The sequence below is a fragment of the Agelaius tricolor genome, unplaced genomic scaffold (genome assembly GCF_023055355.1).
Source record: "Agelaius tricolor isolate 1412-34295 unplaced genomic scaffold, bAgeTri1.0.p SCAF_1, whole genome shotgun sequence".
Taxonomy (NCBI): domain Eukaryota; kingdom Metazoa; phylum Chordata; class Aves; order Passeriformes; family Icteridae; genus Agelaius; species Agelaius tricolor.
The window spans coordinates 20,282,161-20,298,176 of record NW_027269261.1 but is presented as its reverse complement, the minus strand read 5'-3'; positions in this window follow the sequence as shown (position 1 = coordinate 20,298,176).

Genomic DNA, 16,016 nt, shown 5'->3' with positions numbered 1-16,016 from the left:
TGAGAGCATTCAAGCTGAAAAAATGTGTTCTTACATCATAGGGTTTTTTTAAGAGCAGATGCAGAGTTGGCAAAGGATATACAAGTATTTATTTACAAAGCTGATTATATTAACAGGTGAAGAAAATTGTTCTGATAATTTAAGAAATTAGAACAAAGTGAAACTTGTGTTTCAGTCTTGTGAATGTTTGATATAGCTTTGTTATTCATAGATTTTTCTCAAAGTCCAGGCAGAAATAATAATTTACTTTTTTTTTTTTTTAAATATAATTGTAGGTTTATGTCCACTTGGGAAGAAAATAACAATGTCTGTGGCAATGATTCTTGAGAACTCTTTCTTCTGGCCAATCTCAGATTCTATTATAAATATGAAGAGCTCATATAAACAGCTGAAATTTGGAAGACTCATATTTTGTCCTCATTATATGTACATAAAGATAGATGGAGAGAAGATTCACCTTGAACAAGTCACTACTAACCTTCTGCTGAGCTTGAGAACTAGTAGGCTGCCCCAGTTTTTACACTGATAAAAGGAGTCTGGCCATGCTGTTTTCTCAAAATATGTTGATAAACTGTCTCTTCACAGCAAGAACACATTTAGCTGATACATCTGTTACTCAGATTGTCACATAGAATTAGCAAATCAATTCAAATATTAAGAATTTTATTGCTATCTAGGAGTTAGAAGCAAGGACTACAGGGATCAGTCTTGGCACTTGCTATGCAGAATTTTTAAATTAATATTCTTAGAAACAACTGAGTAATATTCACTAACAAGAGAAAGTAGTTAAAGATTGCAAAAGCATTTTGCTCAAAATTTATTTTTATTCTACTCAGAATTTTATAGTAGAAAAATCTTGTCTTTACAAGAGGGATTTAAAATCCATCTAAGAAGGGATGTCAGAGTGATGGGGCTAACCCTGGTCAGGGTCCTCTCTGTGGCCCCAATCTAGTGGTTGCCCTGGCTTACTGGGCTGTTCAGGCACTGTTTGCCACCCCTTGCTATGAACAACACCTTGGACCTCAGAGGGAGCAGGTGTGTGTTTTACAGCTCTCCATAATAATGCTTTGATGGGTTGCTGAAAGTGTTTGCAAAATTAGATATTCTTAACACTTTGCAATTTTTGACAGAGCAAACTTTAAAAAAAGTTCACCTATGCCCCAGCATTATAGAAATGAAAAAGTTATTTCTATGTCAATTGTAATAAGAAGCTGAAAATACTTTATTTATCCTTTAGATCCCAGTGATGCCCCTTCTGATCATGAAGCCTGCTTGTATTTGTTAGTCAGTGATGGATTCTAAGACAGATAGCCTCTCTGTTTTTATGCACCAAAGATAATAATCTTGTGATGTTTTCCAAAATACAAAATACCAGTATTGATGCCCAAATAATCCAAATCTTTACTTGGGGACCTGAAGTGGAACCTATCAGAAAAGAGTTACATCTAGAGTAGAGCAAATTTTTGTGTGGATCTCTGTCTGTTCCATGGAAAAACTATAGCAGGGATCCTCAAGAAAAAATCTAGTGTTCCCTTGGCCACAATTCATATCTTTTCTCAAAAAAAAAAAAAAAAGAGAACCGGCAGGAAAAGTAGTGATGCATGTCTGATATTGATGGAAAGCAAGTATGTACCTCATCCATTGAAAACATTGATCAAGGCCACTTTGCTCTTTTTTAATGATGGCCCCATAAATCTGCCAGTATCAATGAAAGTCACTGTTACCTGCTGAGGTTCTAAATGGCCGTGCTAAGGAAGGTAAGCCATAGCCAATGGTTCTTTGCATCCAGTAGCTAGGTTGGCATACTCTCCCCTTTCAAAACTCTTCTGCTTCTTGTTTAGTTTTTGTTTGCTTCTTTGGCTCTGTATTTCAGTAAACTGCACATGAAAAAAACCAGGACATGGTAAAAAAGAGGAAGAAATTCCACATACTGACAGCAATTTTTAATGAAGTGGTTTTATTTTAAAAAGCTCTTCTCTCGGTGGGTTTCAGTCAAGAAGGATGACAATCCAACAGCATGGGCATTTTTCTGACAATACAGGCTATAGAATGTGGCAAACAAATTTGAATTAAAAGACCTGGAAAAGTGATATTCCTGTTGCATATCAATGTATAGTCTGTGGTTCAATACCAAATCAGATATAGGATTAGTAGACCAAGTAGTTTAGTAGACCAAGGCATTTGATTTGGTTGTTTAAAAACACCAGACACTATATATGGGTGCTACAATCTGAATGAATGAAGAAGGATGTGGGATCAGGCTCATCCTAGCTCACAAACTGTGTTTAAATATATAGGCTTTAAATATATGGGCTTGATCTGCACTGCTGTACTGCTGGCCAGGAGAACAGTTCTGCAGCTCTCAGTATGTCAGGGACTCCTCAGTGACACCAGGGTAGGCTGAGGAATCTTTCCTGGGACCCCCAGTGATTACCAAACAGGGTTTACCATTTCAGTATTTTGTGCTACATATGTTCAGGTTTGAAGCATATCCTCAGTGGAGGACTTCACTCACACAATGGGAAGCAATAATAATCCTTCTCTGAAGAGATGCTGAGAACATTTTGAAAAGGAAGTTTGCTGATTTTTTGCATCAAGAGTATCAAAGAGACTCTCTAGACAGATCTGACTGTATCTTAGTTATCTTTGCAATGAAATCCCTCCTTAGCTTTGTCCCAACACACATTCCTGTGTAATATGTATGTGAATCTCAGAAACAGATGGAATATGCCTTACCCAGAATCTAATCCTAGTGAGGTAGAGAGGCCAGATGGTCTTACTTTCCAAATGAAAACTTTCAGAGAATCTTTAAACTAAGCAAAGATTTTATTAACATCGGTGGCTGGATATAGTGTAATACACAGAGAAGATTAATTAGAAACCCTAATTAAATGTAACGGTGTAAAAGAACCAGAGCACTATTTGGCATCAAACAGCCTTTTAAGATTCTTGTTGGAACCTGGAGTCCTCAGCGTGGCTGAGCTGCAAAGCGAACAACAGAAAAGCAGCAACAATGAGATTTACTAAAAGGTGCCAAACTCAATTCTACATGCAATCATTTCCTATATTTTTTTGTAGAATCATAAGAGGGCTGAAAGGAGCCTTTAGAGGTCGTCTAGTTCAACCCCCTACCCCAAGGCAAGATCAACTATACCTAAATCATTCCTGACAGATGTTTGTCTAACCTGTTCTTATAAAGCTCCAATCACAGAGATTCCAAAACATCCCTAGGCAATCTATTCTGGTGTTTAACCATCCTTGTTGTTTGAAAGTTTTTCCTAATGCTTAACTCTGAATCAACACTGCTCCAATCTAATCTTGCTATTTTTTTTTTTTTTTCTATAGACCAAGGACATGGAGAAAAGTTTATTCCTTTTTCTTTTTTTCCAATCAGGTACTTTTTACAAATGGAAAGATGACTCCTATGTATCCTTGCAATTTAAAAAAAATTGTTAGACCAATGAACCTCAGTTCTTTCATTTTGTTGCCATTTAGACTTCTGACCCTTTGGTTTCCCTTTGTTAGGACAACATCTCTCTCAAACATGGCATTGGAAACTGAACAGTGCAGCTGCACCCTTAGCACCTGCAGAATGAAAGGCCTGTTATCACATGTGTTAAGGACAGCATATCTTGTTTTGTGCTAAATTCACATTTTTTTCTACACAGCTCGTTTCCAGCTTCTTTTAATAAAAGTTGACTGACTATATGGAGGAAAGGATTTCTTTGCTGTTTTTTACTGCAGACAACTGCAGAAAAAGAGTATTTATTCACATGAAGATGTGATCATGTCCCCCAAGCAAATGAGGTGAAAGAGTCAGTTTTCTTCAGCCTGTTAGAGGAACGCACATCTGGAAAGAATATTTTAATTCTCAGACATATGGAGTGGGGAGCTTGAGGATACGAGCGTCACACATCACTTCTCCCTTTAAATTCTGTGCTCATATCTCTGGTGCACAGCAGGAATTCTTGCGGATCGTGGACAGTAACCAAGGAAGTGTTGCCATGTTTTTACAACATCCTGACCTCTAGGCTGTTACTTAGTTGATTAGTTGGCAACACAACCCTACAAGGTTGTACCATCTTACTGAAACCACTTTGGATCTTAGAGGTGAACAGCATACTTAGGAAAAGCAGCTGCAGGTGGCCAATGGCACAGCAAATGACTTCCAGGAGCCTCCTCCTGATCCCACACATCAAGTGTGCTCCCATTCCAGGTCCCTTGGAAAACGCTGTAGTGAAGTGTTGTAGAGAAGCACAGGAAGAGGCATCTGGACCCCGACTGTTGTGAAGGTTTGCTGAGACAAACACACACATGCTTATGGCTCATGGAAAGGGGAACAGATGTGCAGATTCAAGGAATTTTATCCCCCCCAAATGCTGCAGTCACAGCTAAAGAAGAAGTAAAAATAGATGCAGTTGTGGGAGCAGCAGTGATGGCAAGGACTAATGCTGAGAGGGTGCAGAGAGAGAGAGGAAAGGACAACTTATCACAGAAACAAGGATAAGCGAGGAGGGCATTAATTATGGACTGCCCTGAATAGTGACAGCACCCAAACTGCCTCCCTTAACAAGTTTCCTCTTTTGTAGTTTCCCAGCATCAGCTGCATACCACCCCTTCCCACTACCAGTGTGCAGCACATATGGCTGCCTTGCAAGAATCACACAAATCATCCAGTAAGTTCATTTTTATTAGTAGCTTCTGCTTAATTAAGGGATGCATCATGCTTCATCAATCAGCTTCTGTGCATGCGAGTTGGTCTCAGCCACTCTGCTGATGCAAACTTCAAGCAGACACAGTTCTTGCGCTGTAGGCAAGAGGATGGTTAGCCTAAATTTGGGCAGCCAGGGGCAGAGCTCTATCCCTGATCATGAGAGGGAAATTTCATACCACAGCTAAAGCAGTGGGAGATCCACAGTGACTTTCTGCTGTTCTGCACTGACAGATTGAAGCACAAAGCTAATGGAAAGAAAAATATTAGAGCTAAGACAGTGAAAAGCGTAATTAGAGATTGAAAGCTTTGGTTTGTTAACATATATGAAACATTTTTAGCCTTCTGTTTTTTAAGAAACCAGGTAAAGCAGTTTCTGGAGTCACCACTGATTTATGCTGGTGCATTTTAGCGCTGTAGAAGAAATTCCTGAAGATGAACAAATCAGGAAGATGTGTCCAAGAAAGCACAGTGCAGTGCAGTGCCAAACAGAGATGGCATGGACAGAGTATGGCTTTGCTTCCCAGATTAGATGCATGAACCTACACTAGAGTATCCTACACTAGAGTATATGTACCTAAAAGTGCTTGACTAGCCTGGGGTTGGCTTATGACCTCTTCCTTGAGCTGCACAGTGAGATGTGTGTGTAATTACAGATAATCACATTCTCCAGTCTCTCAGTTATTCTAAAAAGGGCTGCCTGTTATCACCAGGACATTAGTGGCTCTGGGATAATGCTCATAGCAGCAACTCAGTGAATTATTTTTTATTTGCTTAATAACATTAAAGGCGTAATTGGTCAGATTGCAGTTCAGCTTTTCTGCTGCAACCACTTTCATGGCTTAAGGTACACCTGCCCTGGATTTCTCCTGTGCAGGAAAGATTAATTCTGATGAACTATACCAAACTCCATCATAGTTTTGCTGCTTGAAAAATTCATTAAGAAGTGGAACCTACCAAAACCCAAATCACTTACAGCCAAAATAAAATTTGGCTTCAGTCTTCTGATGTGAAAGCCTGTGCATTAACCCACCAGGTTACCTAACTCTCAAATGCATCCTTTCAATAAACTGTTTAGTGAATGTAAGTAATACCATAACACACATGTAAGATACTTCATCTCAAAATACACGAGTCATCATTTTCCTCTGCAATTTTCATGGTAGCTTATCCTTTACATATTTTATTATTATTTTTATGATAGCTATTAAAAGCCCTCAGATGCTCTATGGATTGCTAGTGAAATAGTGTATGTACAGTATATATGTTTTTTAATAGTGCAATTAAGGTAGATCAGACAGCTCCACTATATTATTATATACATCTCTGCAATTAGCATATTGTAAGTGCCTACAAAAGGTTTACATGATTTTTATGCCTGCAATGTCCCACTACACACCTCTGTAAGTAGATTTTCCAGGGGCTATGAATTTTAGGCTGTTCCTAGCTGCCTGATAAAAGCAAACCTGTGTGAAACATACTATTTTATCTCATACTATTCCACGCCCTGAAGCTCAAGTGAAAGAGCTTTTAAAGCTATATAAAAGAAAATAAAAGAGAAAGATCAATAAGCTCACGATTCTTTCATCATCTGTAAGTTACAAAACTGGGACCATTCAACAATATTTAGGAATAACTTGGCACTACACAGACTTGACCTGAACATATTTCCTAAACGTGTGATTGCAAGGGACCCTTCACACAAGCTTGTCCCAGTCAAAAGCGAAGATACTCTTTCCACCTTACTTCACTTCCTTAAATTTCCTAACCTGTGAGGTGGAGGAAGAGAAGAGAAATGACGTTACAGACTGGGGAAGACAGCCCAAAAATACTTCATGTAAGTTCCTTCCATCTGCTTGATTCACTTATCACAGTGGGCCTGGGAAAACAACCAAGGGATTTATAAGCAATCCTGCCCAAGTTCAGTCAGGATGCTGTGAAGTAGCTGAAGTTTCAATGGCATCAAAAGACTTTCCCAAAGAGTATTCTGACCTTGCAGAAATTTTTGGGAGTTTTGGGAGTGGATTGGTACTGTGGCAAACATACAGAACAGAAATTTCAAGAATATTTTTTTTTTTCTCCTTACACCTCTCCTATACATTTCTCCTTGAATCCCCTATAAGTCACCTTACTGATTTTGTTACAAATGCATGCTCAGAAGAAAACTAAAACTCTCAGAGGAGGTCCCCCAAAATATGTGTGAATTCTGATTTTGACCAAGTACTGTACCTGAAATGCATCTCCCCCTTATCAACAAACAGATCATTAGGTAAGTCCAGCAAAGGAATCATTCACAACTACATGATGTCAGTGCACATTAAGGAGTTTGCTTTCACATAGTTTTTCATTATTAGGCCTTTCTGCTGAAACATGACTAATCTAATCCAGGGAAAAGAGGAAACCTCTGGCATCAAATCTATGTTCCCAAATGACTGACTGATGCGTTTTGCCAGGGAATCATGCTCGACATGTAGGGATGGAGAACAAGTCCCTGTAATCTATGACTTACTAGCTGTTTCTAAGTGATTCTGGCTGTGTCGATAGATTTGTTCACAGCTCTAATTGTGTTAATGAATTGAACATAATTAAACTTACAGCATGTCACAGGCTTCCTCTGGCAACTCTAGTAGGTTTCTTAAGTACCAGTTCATCAGCAACCATACTGCAACTGAATAGGTAACTACAGAACCAGCCAGAACGGCTTAGGAACAAAACAGGAAATAAATATAGGACCAGACCTAAATATCACTATTCATCCAATTTATTGCATGAGGAGCAAGGAACTTGGATTGTAAAGGTAGAATTGCCCAGGGTTTTTTTTTGGTTTTTTTTTTGGGGGGGGGTACCTCTTAAGAAGCACCCGACTCAAGCTGTACCACTATTAACAAAAATTACTTTCATAAAGGAGTCTATCTTTCGGCTTATGCAGAAATCTGAAGTGGAATCCAGTTATGGTGACTGGTATATATCATTTTCATAACATTCCACAAAGCAAAATTCATCTGAAATCTGAAATTTTTTCTTAAAATCCAACTTTCCCATGGTTTGCAAAATTGAATATGAGCATTATGTGAAATGTACTTCCTTCAAAATAGAACAAGGTCCAGCAATTTAGCTGGGATGATAAATAACTTATGGCTCATGTACACACAGGAAAGAGTAACAAATCCTGTTGTTGGCCTCCACTGAGGTTTTGGGAGTCATCCCCTTTTTGCTATTGTATTTCTAAGTATTTAAAGAGCTGTAATAATTCATGCATTTTTCAAGCTATTTTGTTTTGATCTGTCTTGGCCCTTTAGTCAAACCTCAGACAATAAAAATATTTTATATTTTTCATCCTAGAACTTGTAGTTCCTCCTTGCTGCACATAAAAACATTTACAATTAATAATTGGGCAATGTTAACAAATAACAAAATGTTATTAATCCTCTTCTAAATTATGTCATCACTAAAAATCTATCTTTAAACTTGTATCTTATTGTCATGTTTTTCTTTTTGTGAACACAGATGTCTTAGCATGTAGAGAATGTATTTTTCACTTAAAATGTAAGCAAGAAGCAGTGACTACTCACAATTTACTGGTAGTATTCTCATTGTTGAAGGAGTTATATGGGATCTATAATCCTAGTAGAAAAAAAGAGCATATATGTGTTATTTTTTTAAACAATAGGCTCTTTCTATGAAAGAATTGATTCCAGTTCAGTGTTTTTATAATAAGACAAAGTGTTGTAGGAATTACTGATGGTGCAGAACATTATCAGGTGCACACAGCATGATGCCTGCACTGTTTTCACCACGTAATTTTTGAAGAAACTCCAGCAAACTAAACCCTTTTGATGCAGCACTAGATAACAATATGGAACAAATAAAATGATCGAGGAGAAATGTTGCCTCTAGCACAAATGACTGAATCTCGTTAATATCCATGCAGTTATCTGCAGACCACGAAAATACATCTCTATGCATTAGCAAGCACAGATACCTCTATGCAGTACTGCCTTTAGGTTGTGTAGGCATACACAGAGTATTTCTGATTAAATTAACCTATGTCAGGTTCTTAAGGTTATGTTTTCTTTCTTGTGCTTTTGTATTTAACCTGAGGGAGAGCTTTATTTTTAGCATCTGTCTTAATATAAATTTTGTGGTGACCCTCAGCACAAAGAATTTCTGCTTTAAATATTTTTTTAATTCCACTGTGCTTTGTAGACCAAATAGTAGCCAACTTCCAGTGCAACTTAGCCTTTTTTCCAGGACTGGGAGAAAGCTGGCTAACATCTTAAGTAAGTAGATAAGCACGACACAATCAAACTTGTAGGATACACACGTACCATGTATGTGTCAGAGACGTTTGTGTGATAAATTACACAGACCATGTGGTAAATTGCAGTTTGTGCTTTTGACTGCCTCATCTACCCTCTGCTTACTAATCCATCTCCACTGGGACCACTTCTATCATTTAAAAAATCTGATCAACATCAAATAGCTCCCTTAAAAAAAACCACAAAACAACTTGCCACTATACATAAAGCAGGTTTATCTAACCATAGTAAATGCTGGATATGTCAGCAACCTTCAGCTAACCTATTTCATTTCATTTTAAAGGGCCATAAATGACAAAAAAGAGTGGAACAATACAAGAAAATCTCTTCCCATAGGTCTTAACAGGTATCTTACTGGAAAAATCCCTGGAAAAATCTGTATGGTGGGACTGAGAGGAGAGGTAAGGCCTGAAGCATAATCCAAAAATAGTACTCTGTACTAAAAAACAAAAATCCAAAGCCTAAACAAAAAAGAATGACAACAAAACTAGAAAAAAGGTGGAAAAAACCCTTCCCTACTCACCAGAACAGTTCTATGAACTGTCCAAGCTCTAAGCCAGAAAAAGAATCTGACATCTGATGCAATATTGAGACTAATACACTAATTCCATATGGTTAGATTAATCCATTAATCACTGCTAAAGATAATTGTGTAGGTACCTAAATTAGCTGAATCTTTTTTTATGAGAAGCAAAGAAGAATAAAAGGCTTTATAACACTAAAAGTAATTCCTGTGGCTGATAATTAGCATTGTGTTTAAACACTCATCCTTAGGCTGCTGCTTTCCTTTGAAAAAAGCAGAGCAATGTCCTCGTCTTCACTGAACACAGTATTAGCACCTCGGAATTGCACCGCTCTGGAGCCCAGACTTAATTAAATAACAAGGTTAGGATCAGACAATATATCAAGGTTATAAACTGGAGCACTAACCTTCTGTAGGGGAGATATTCTCAGCTTTCCAAAGGAAGCAGGGGCTCATGTCTATATTTGGAAGATCCTGAGAGAACAAACTTTAGCATCAGCATAAATTAAGTACAGAGAAGGTAATTTAGGTACAGTTAGTCTCTTTCTGCCTGTGCCTTGGTCCAGGACTGGAGTTCCTCTGCTGCCACAGATAATAACAGCATCAAAAAGGAAAGCAGGCTGATTTCCAGAAGCGTCGGGCCCTGAACACCATAGGTTCCTTAGGAAGGAACATCACCTGAGCTTCAGCTTCTGCTCAGAGTCCTTTCTTCCTTCTCTCTGCTCAGCACTAGATTTCATTGAGTTCAGTGGCGCTGACAGCATCTGGCTCCAGAGACCATGGACTTCTCTTAGATGTACTGTAGATACTCCAAAAATGTGCATTTCCACAAGAAAAAAGGTGAATGTAGGCCAATACCAAACAGGAAGGGAGAACAGTCTTTTCTGAAAAATGTCTATACCAGCAGCACATTGCCTTTTAGGGCAGTGAGGTCTGTTCATAGAGAAAGGTGCTGCATAGAGCAGGCAGAGGCTTTCTCTGCATGGAGAGACTCAAAGGATTAGACTGTAAGTGCTTAACTGTAAGAGGGGAGACTGTCTGGAGTGCTAACCCTGTTTGTCTGATAAAAACCAGGAAATACCACTAATTAGACAAGTAATCAATAGCATTCAGATTTTGAAGAGAACAAAAAATAGAATAAAAACCTCATACTCATTTAATTGTCTTCCTGGAAAATTTCACTCTGTTCCAAATTATGAAATAGCTTGTTACAGTTTGGTAAAAAATATTCTTTGACTGTGACTGTTTTTCTAAATAGAAGATAAAGCATCATTATTAACTTTTCATGCAAACTGCTATGCATGGAGTAACTCATTATGAAAGAACTATTATATTTGCAAAGTCAATATTTGAAAGGTTTGTAGCACTTACTGAAACAAAAGCTGAAAGGTCTGAAGATACGAAGTGAAAGCTTAGCTAAACAACAAGTAAGGCAGGATGAGCTAATGGTTTGCAATGGTCTGTAGGGTGGATAAACCAGAGGAATAAATATTTATAGAAAAGTACAGTAAAGTGCAACAAGGACTACTGGAATGAAAATAAGAAATAGAAAATTTAGACTGGGTACATCAAGAAAAAAATTTATTGGAAAAATCTGTTACATTGCCAAACAGCCTCCCAAGAGATAGGCTGGAATTGCTGAAATTCTCTAAAATAGCTAAAATGAACCTTCATACAATAGAATAGACCATGGTGGCAAGAGCAGTGTCAGGATTGGTGCTGAGGAAGGGGTGTCAGCCTATGGTCACCTGCTTACATCAATTCATTGCATTGTCCTGACACTGCAGTGAAAGCCCCAAAATGTAGGGGGAGGAACAGAACAAGAAGATGAAAGAAAAAAAAATCCAAATTTATGTAGATTTTGTGCCTGTATATGTATTTAAAAAAACCCCAAAATTTGAAATTCCTTCATAATCCTCTCAACAATATGTGAATTATACAAATGTGGCCCCTGACCAGCCCATAGGGGCAGAAATTCCACAAATAACTGCTTTTAGTTCCACATCAGTGAGTTTCCAGGCTGAAACTGGGTCTCTGTCTGGCAAACCAGATTTCATGACATTCAGGTCAATTTTTCCTTTCCTTAAAGGGCTCATATTCTTTATGTGCACCCAGGCTGAGGTAACTGCCTCATGTCATATTTTGTTGGGAAAATGGTCTTGTCAATGTAGGATTCCTTTATAACCAAACTTTAGACAAGACCTTTTCAATGTGTACATATAGTAAGTTTACTTTATGACCAAAGTTTTTCTCTTCTGCTAGCAACATTTGTTCATTTCAATTTACTCATTCAAGTTCTGCCACTGAAAACCATATGCCAATAAATAGGATGCCTGTGGATACCTCAGCTAATAGTGCTGCTAACCATGCATAGCAGTATAACTTTTTAAGAACAGGCATTTGGGCTCAGGCACACAGAATAGCTGCTAAGAAAGAACTCAGCTGGACACAGAGATTGCAGATATTGGGGAGCTGATTGAAAGAACTGAAACTGTTTTGGGCCTGGCACAGTGGTAAGAGCGGAAGATATGAAGGAGGAGGGATAATACCATAAGGAATGACTTTTCAGCTCTGTGGTGGCTTCATGTGGGATCATGTGCAGGAGCATTTTATTCCTTTTGCAAATAGGAAAATGTTTTCTTTAGGTTGAGAGTTGTTGGTTCCATCAGCAGAATCTAATACTAAGGACGTGTTCCCAAGGCACATGCTCACATATCTACATGCACAGCTGTGGAAGCTGCTGAGGAAAACTTGTCACTGCCCACATCAAGAAGCCTTATAGGCAAAATGCAGAAGAGGCAGAACTGCAGTTTGCCCTTTTGACTGCCTGAAAAAGAAGTCCACCAGCACTGTTGAGAAGAAGTCATTGTTTACTGAAGAAGAGTCACCAGCATTGTTCTTCTGTCAGCAGGCCAACCCCAACTGAACAGCTTGGAACTGGAAAAAAAAACCAAACAAAAAAAAGGTCAAAAGGGACTAACAGTGCTGCCATCCAAGGTGGTTCTTTGATTTGTGCTTCTCCTGTGGAGACAGACAAATGTGACTTTGAACTGGTATGGAGATAGAAAACATAGGCATCTGATGACTGACTATTTTCGTATCTGCCAACAGGATTTTACTACTGAATTTTTATTTAATACCCCTTTTTTAGTAACTAGATCCCTAATATCACTACTATTTCAATATCAGGGTACTTTATGATCTCACATAATGATTGAATCAGTCTGAACTTAACTATAATTCCTGATTCTAGCTCCTTATGTGCCCTGATATTATAATGTGTGGACAGCTGTATAGTTGTATTTCTTGTCCAAGGTTTGTAAAAATATTGTATGGTCTTTCTTTGGTTGAAAAAAGAATCAAATACCAATATATAAGTCAAGCAAGTTACCATATAAGAAAAAACCTAGAAATTATTATTATTATTTAAAAAAGTTGTATTTAATTAGTTTGAAAATGTACATATTTATGGCAAAATCACCCTGCTTCTTTTCAACAGTAATACTTGATCTAATATTGACTACATTATTAGACTGGAACTTATTATTATTAGACTGGAACTAACAGTGTCTCACCACTTATGGGGAGTTTTATGACTGGTATTATGTATTCTGTTGCACTTTGAGAATAGAAACAGTCCCAACTTGTTTGTACCAAAGTATATTTATCCATTATGCTGCTGTTCAGGAAGGATCTCTTCATAGAGACTGGTGATTATCCTTCAACTTAAAAATTATTATCCCTTACTTTTATGGAACCTAACGTACACCCAAAATGAACCTGACACCTCTCTGCTCTTGAATGATCTTTCTCAATTATTTTAAGAATGAAGTCTACCACTAGAAAAATTATAAATTATAGAATTCTTCCACTCCCAGGTTTACTTTGATTCTGTGCAAATTTGCCAGAATGAAAAGATTACATCTTTAGCAATCAGGTGAAAAAAATTACATTGAGGTTTTTTAAATTAAAATATTTCTTTTGACGAAGGGATTAGCCTAAGTTTGCACACTCAGTGTAATTAGTGCATATGGTCCAGCTGTGAAGAAATAGCTGAGGACTTCTAACTTATTATTAATTAGGCTCATTAAAATGCAAGTAAGAGAACGATGCCTAGATAAACAATACCTTATGTCATAAAGTCATTACTTGACAAGAGCTAGTCTTGCTAACAGAAGTCATTACTGATATTTTAAAGGAGCTTTTTTTTTTAGACTCCATGGGTGCCAGTTAACTACTTTTGACTGACATCAAGGACAGACATGCAAAGCTGTAAGGAGCCAGCCGTACAGCACAGCAATTCTTTTCACATCATTTCAAAATATGTCTGGCTGAGGTCAAAGGTTGACAACCAAATGACAGGCCTTCTTCAATTGCTGTGGTGTCACAGCAGGAGTGTGTCAGAGAAATTTTCCTGGGCCCCTCTGTGAATTTTTACATGTTCACATTTCTTTCCTTGTCTTGTAAGTGGGACAGGATTGGCAGATTTGTGATTAACACCTCAGAAGAAGCGTAGACACCATCCCAGGTTGGGAGCTCATGGTAACTGCAGCTAATAATCAAAAGGTTCTCCTTCCACATTAGCAAAGTACAAGAGACCAGCCTTTTATTTGTGTTAATTTGTGTTAGAAAAGGGATGTGAGATTAGCAAGGGCTTTAGCTGTGTACATTGGTAGGACTCGCTGCATTTCTCACTATCACCACATCTCCCAGTGATATTGGTGTAATGAGAATTCTCCTCCAGACAAAGACAAAAAGAAGATGAATCCATTAAATACCAACAAGGCAGACACCAAACTGCTTTCACAGTTTTATCAATGTTTCCCTTTCTTTAAAGTCCATACATCCTAACTTACAAATAGCTCCACTGACACAGCCTTGGCTGAAAATGCATCAAAAGCTGCTATTGACGGGTGCAGAAATGAGGGCCAGCCTTTAACACAGGGTCAATTGATAAGTGACTGACCCAGACTTTTGACTGACATGAAGAGCTGTCAGACAAGGTGCATCATTCTAAGTGGTGAGCAAGCACTGAAGAGATCTGAGCCACCACTGTGTTTGGTATAATAACTTGCGATAGAAGAAGAGGTGAGAACCAGACTGCAATAAAGTAAGAAATCAAGGAAGGTAATTTTACTTGGGTCTGGACAAGACTGACATAATAGAGACTTCCCATTGTCTGTTTACCAGCCCCTTATAATTTTTTAAGTAAAAAAATTATATCTGAGAACCAGTGTAGATGCACTCTTGGCAAGAGTGCTGTACTTCAAAAGCAAAACCTGCTTTGCTCTAACCACTGGAAACTCCCATGAACTTGAAAATATCTTGTCCCAGTCTGATAGCATCTGTTTTCACTTCAGAGTAAAGGGAAAGCAACAAAATTTAGACAAGACCATCCTGGCTCATTCTGCCTTTGTTTACTTTTTAAGCACAGGTGGAGAAAAGTAATAGAACAGGTTACAAGCTACAATATGCTTGAAGATGAAAGTGAGGAATTAGTTAAAGCTGAAGATATAACCAACACCTGGCAATTAGGGCAAAGCAAGTAAAATTATACTCAAATCACATAATGCATTTTTATGTTTAAATTCTAAATATATGAGGGAAAATCTTAATCTGATCAGCTGAATTGAGTATCTTATCCTCAGTCTAACCTTAGTACATATTTCCATTGCCTAAAGAGTACAGGTAAGATTTACATATGAACAAACTGGAAAAACACCTTCATCCTCAAGAACCTAGGAAAATGCCACAAACCTGTCAGTTCCTGAAATGTACCCTCTTTTTCAAGCTGGTCCATTGTATGGCCCTACCCTCCCACTGTCTCTTGGACAATGTGAGCATGCAACCGGATAGCACATAACATGTGGCTGCTATAAAATCTGTGTCTATAGGTCACAACCTGTATGCTGACAAAGCACAGGCAGTTGCTCATGAAATTATTACCTAATGGGTGCGCCCCAGCACACATTAGACCATGTGGAGAGCACTCTGTCTTGTCTTGGTGGCCCTCAGCTCAAGACCCCATGACCTGTAAACCAGCCTCGGGTAGAAAACCTAGACTGTTGCTATGTATGTGAAACAGAAGACAAAAATACCTGTGAAGAAACTCAATCTTTTCATATGGTCAAGAGTAAGTGCAGCTTCACAGGCTGCTCACCAACCACCTAGCCTGAAGATGCCATGAGTGACCAAATCTGTTCTGGTAGCTGGGACTTTTTTTTTTCTGCATAGCAAATCTTTTGTTTTCATGAAGAAGTTAATGTGAGCATTTGCTAGCAAAATCAGAACGCACTGATTAGTTTTGGTGTAAGTCTGTAATAGAGTCCAGTTGTAACAACACTAATTTTTTAGAAAAAAAATTCTACTTTCCAAGACTATTCCACAATATTGTCTCAAAAGAAGTTGTTTCTGTACACAAGCTAATTAATAATCTTACCTGAGAAAATATGTCATGAATAAG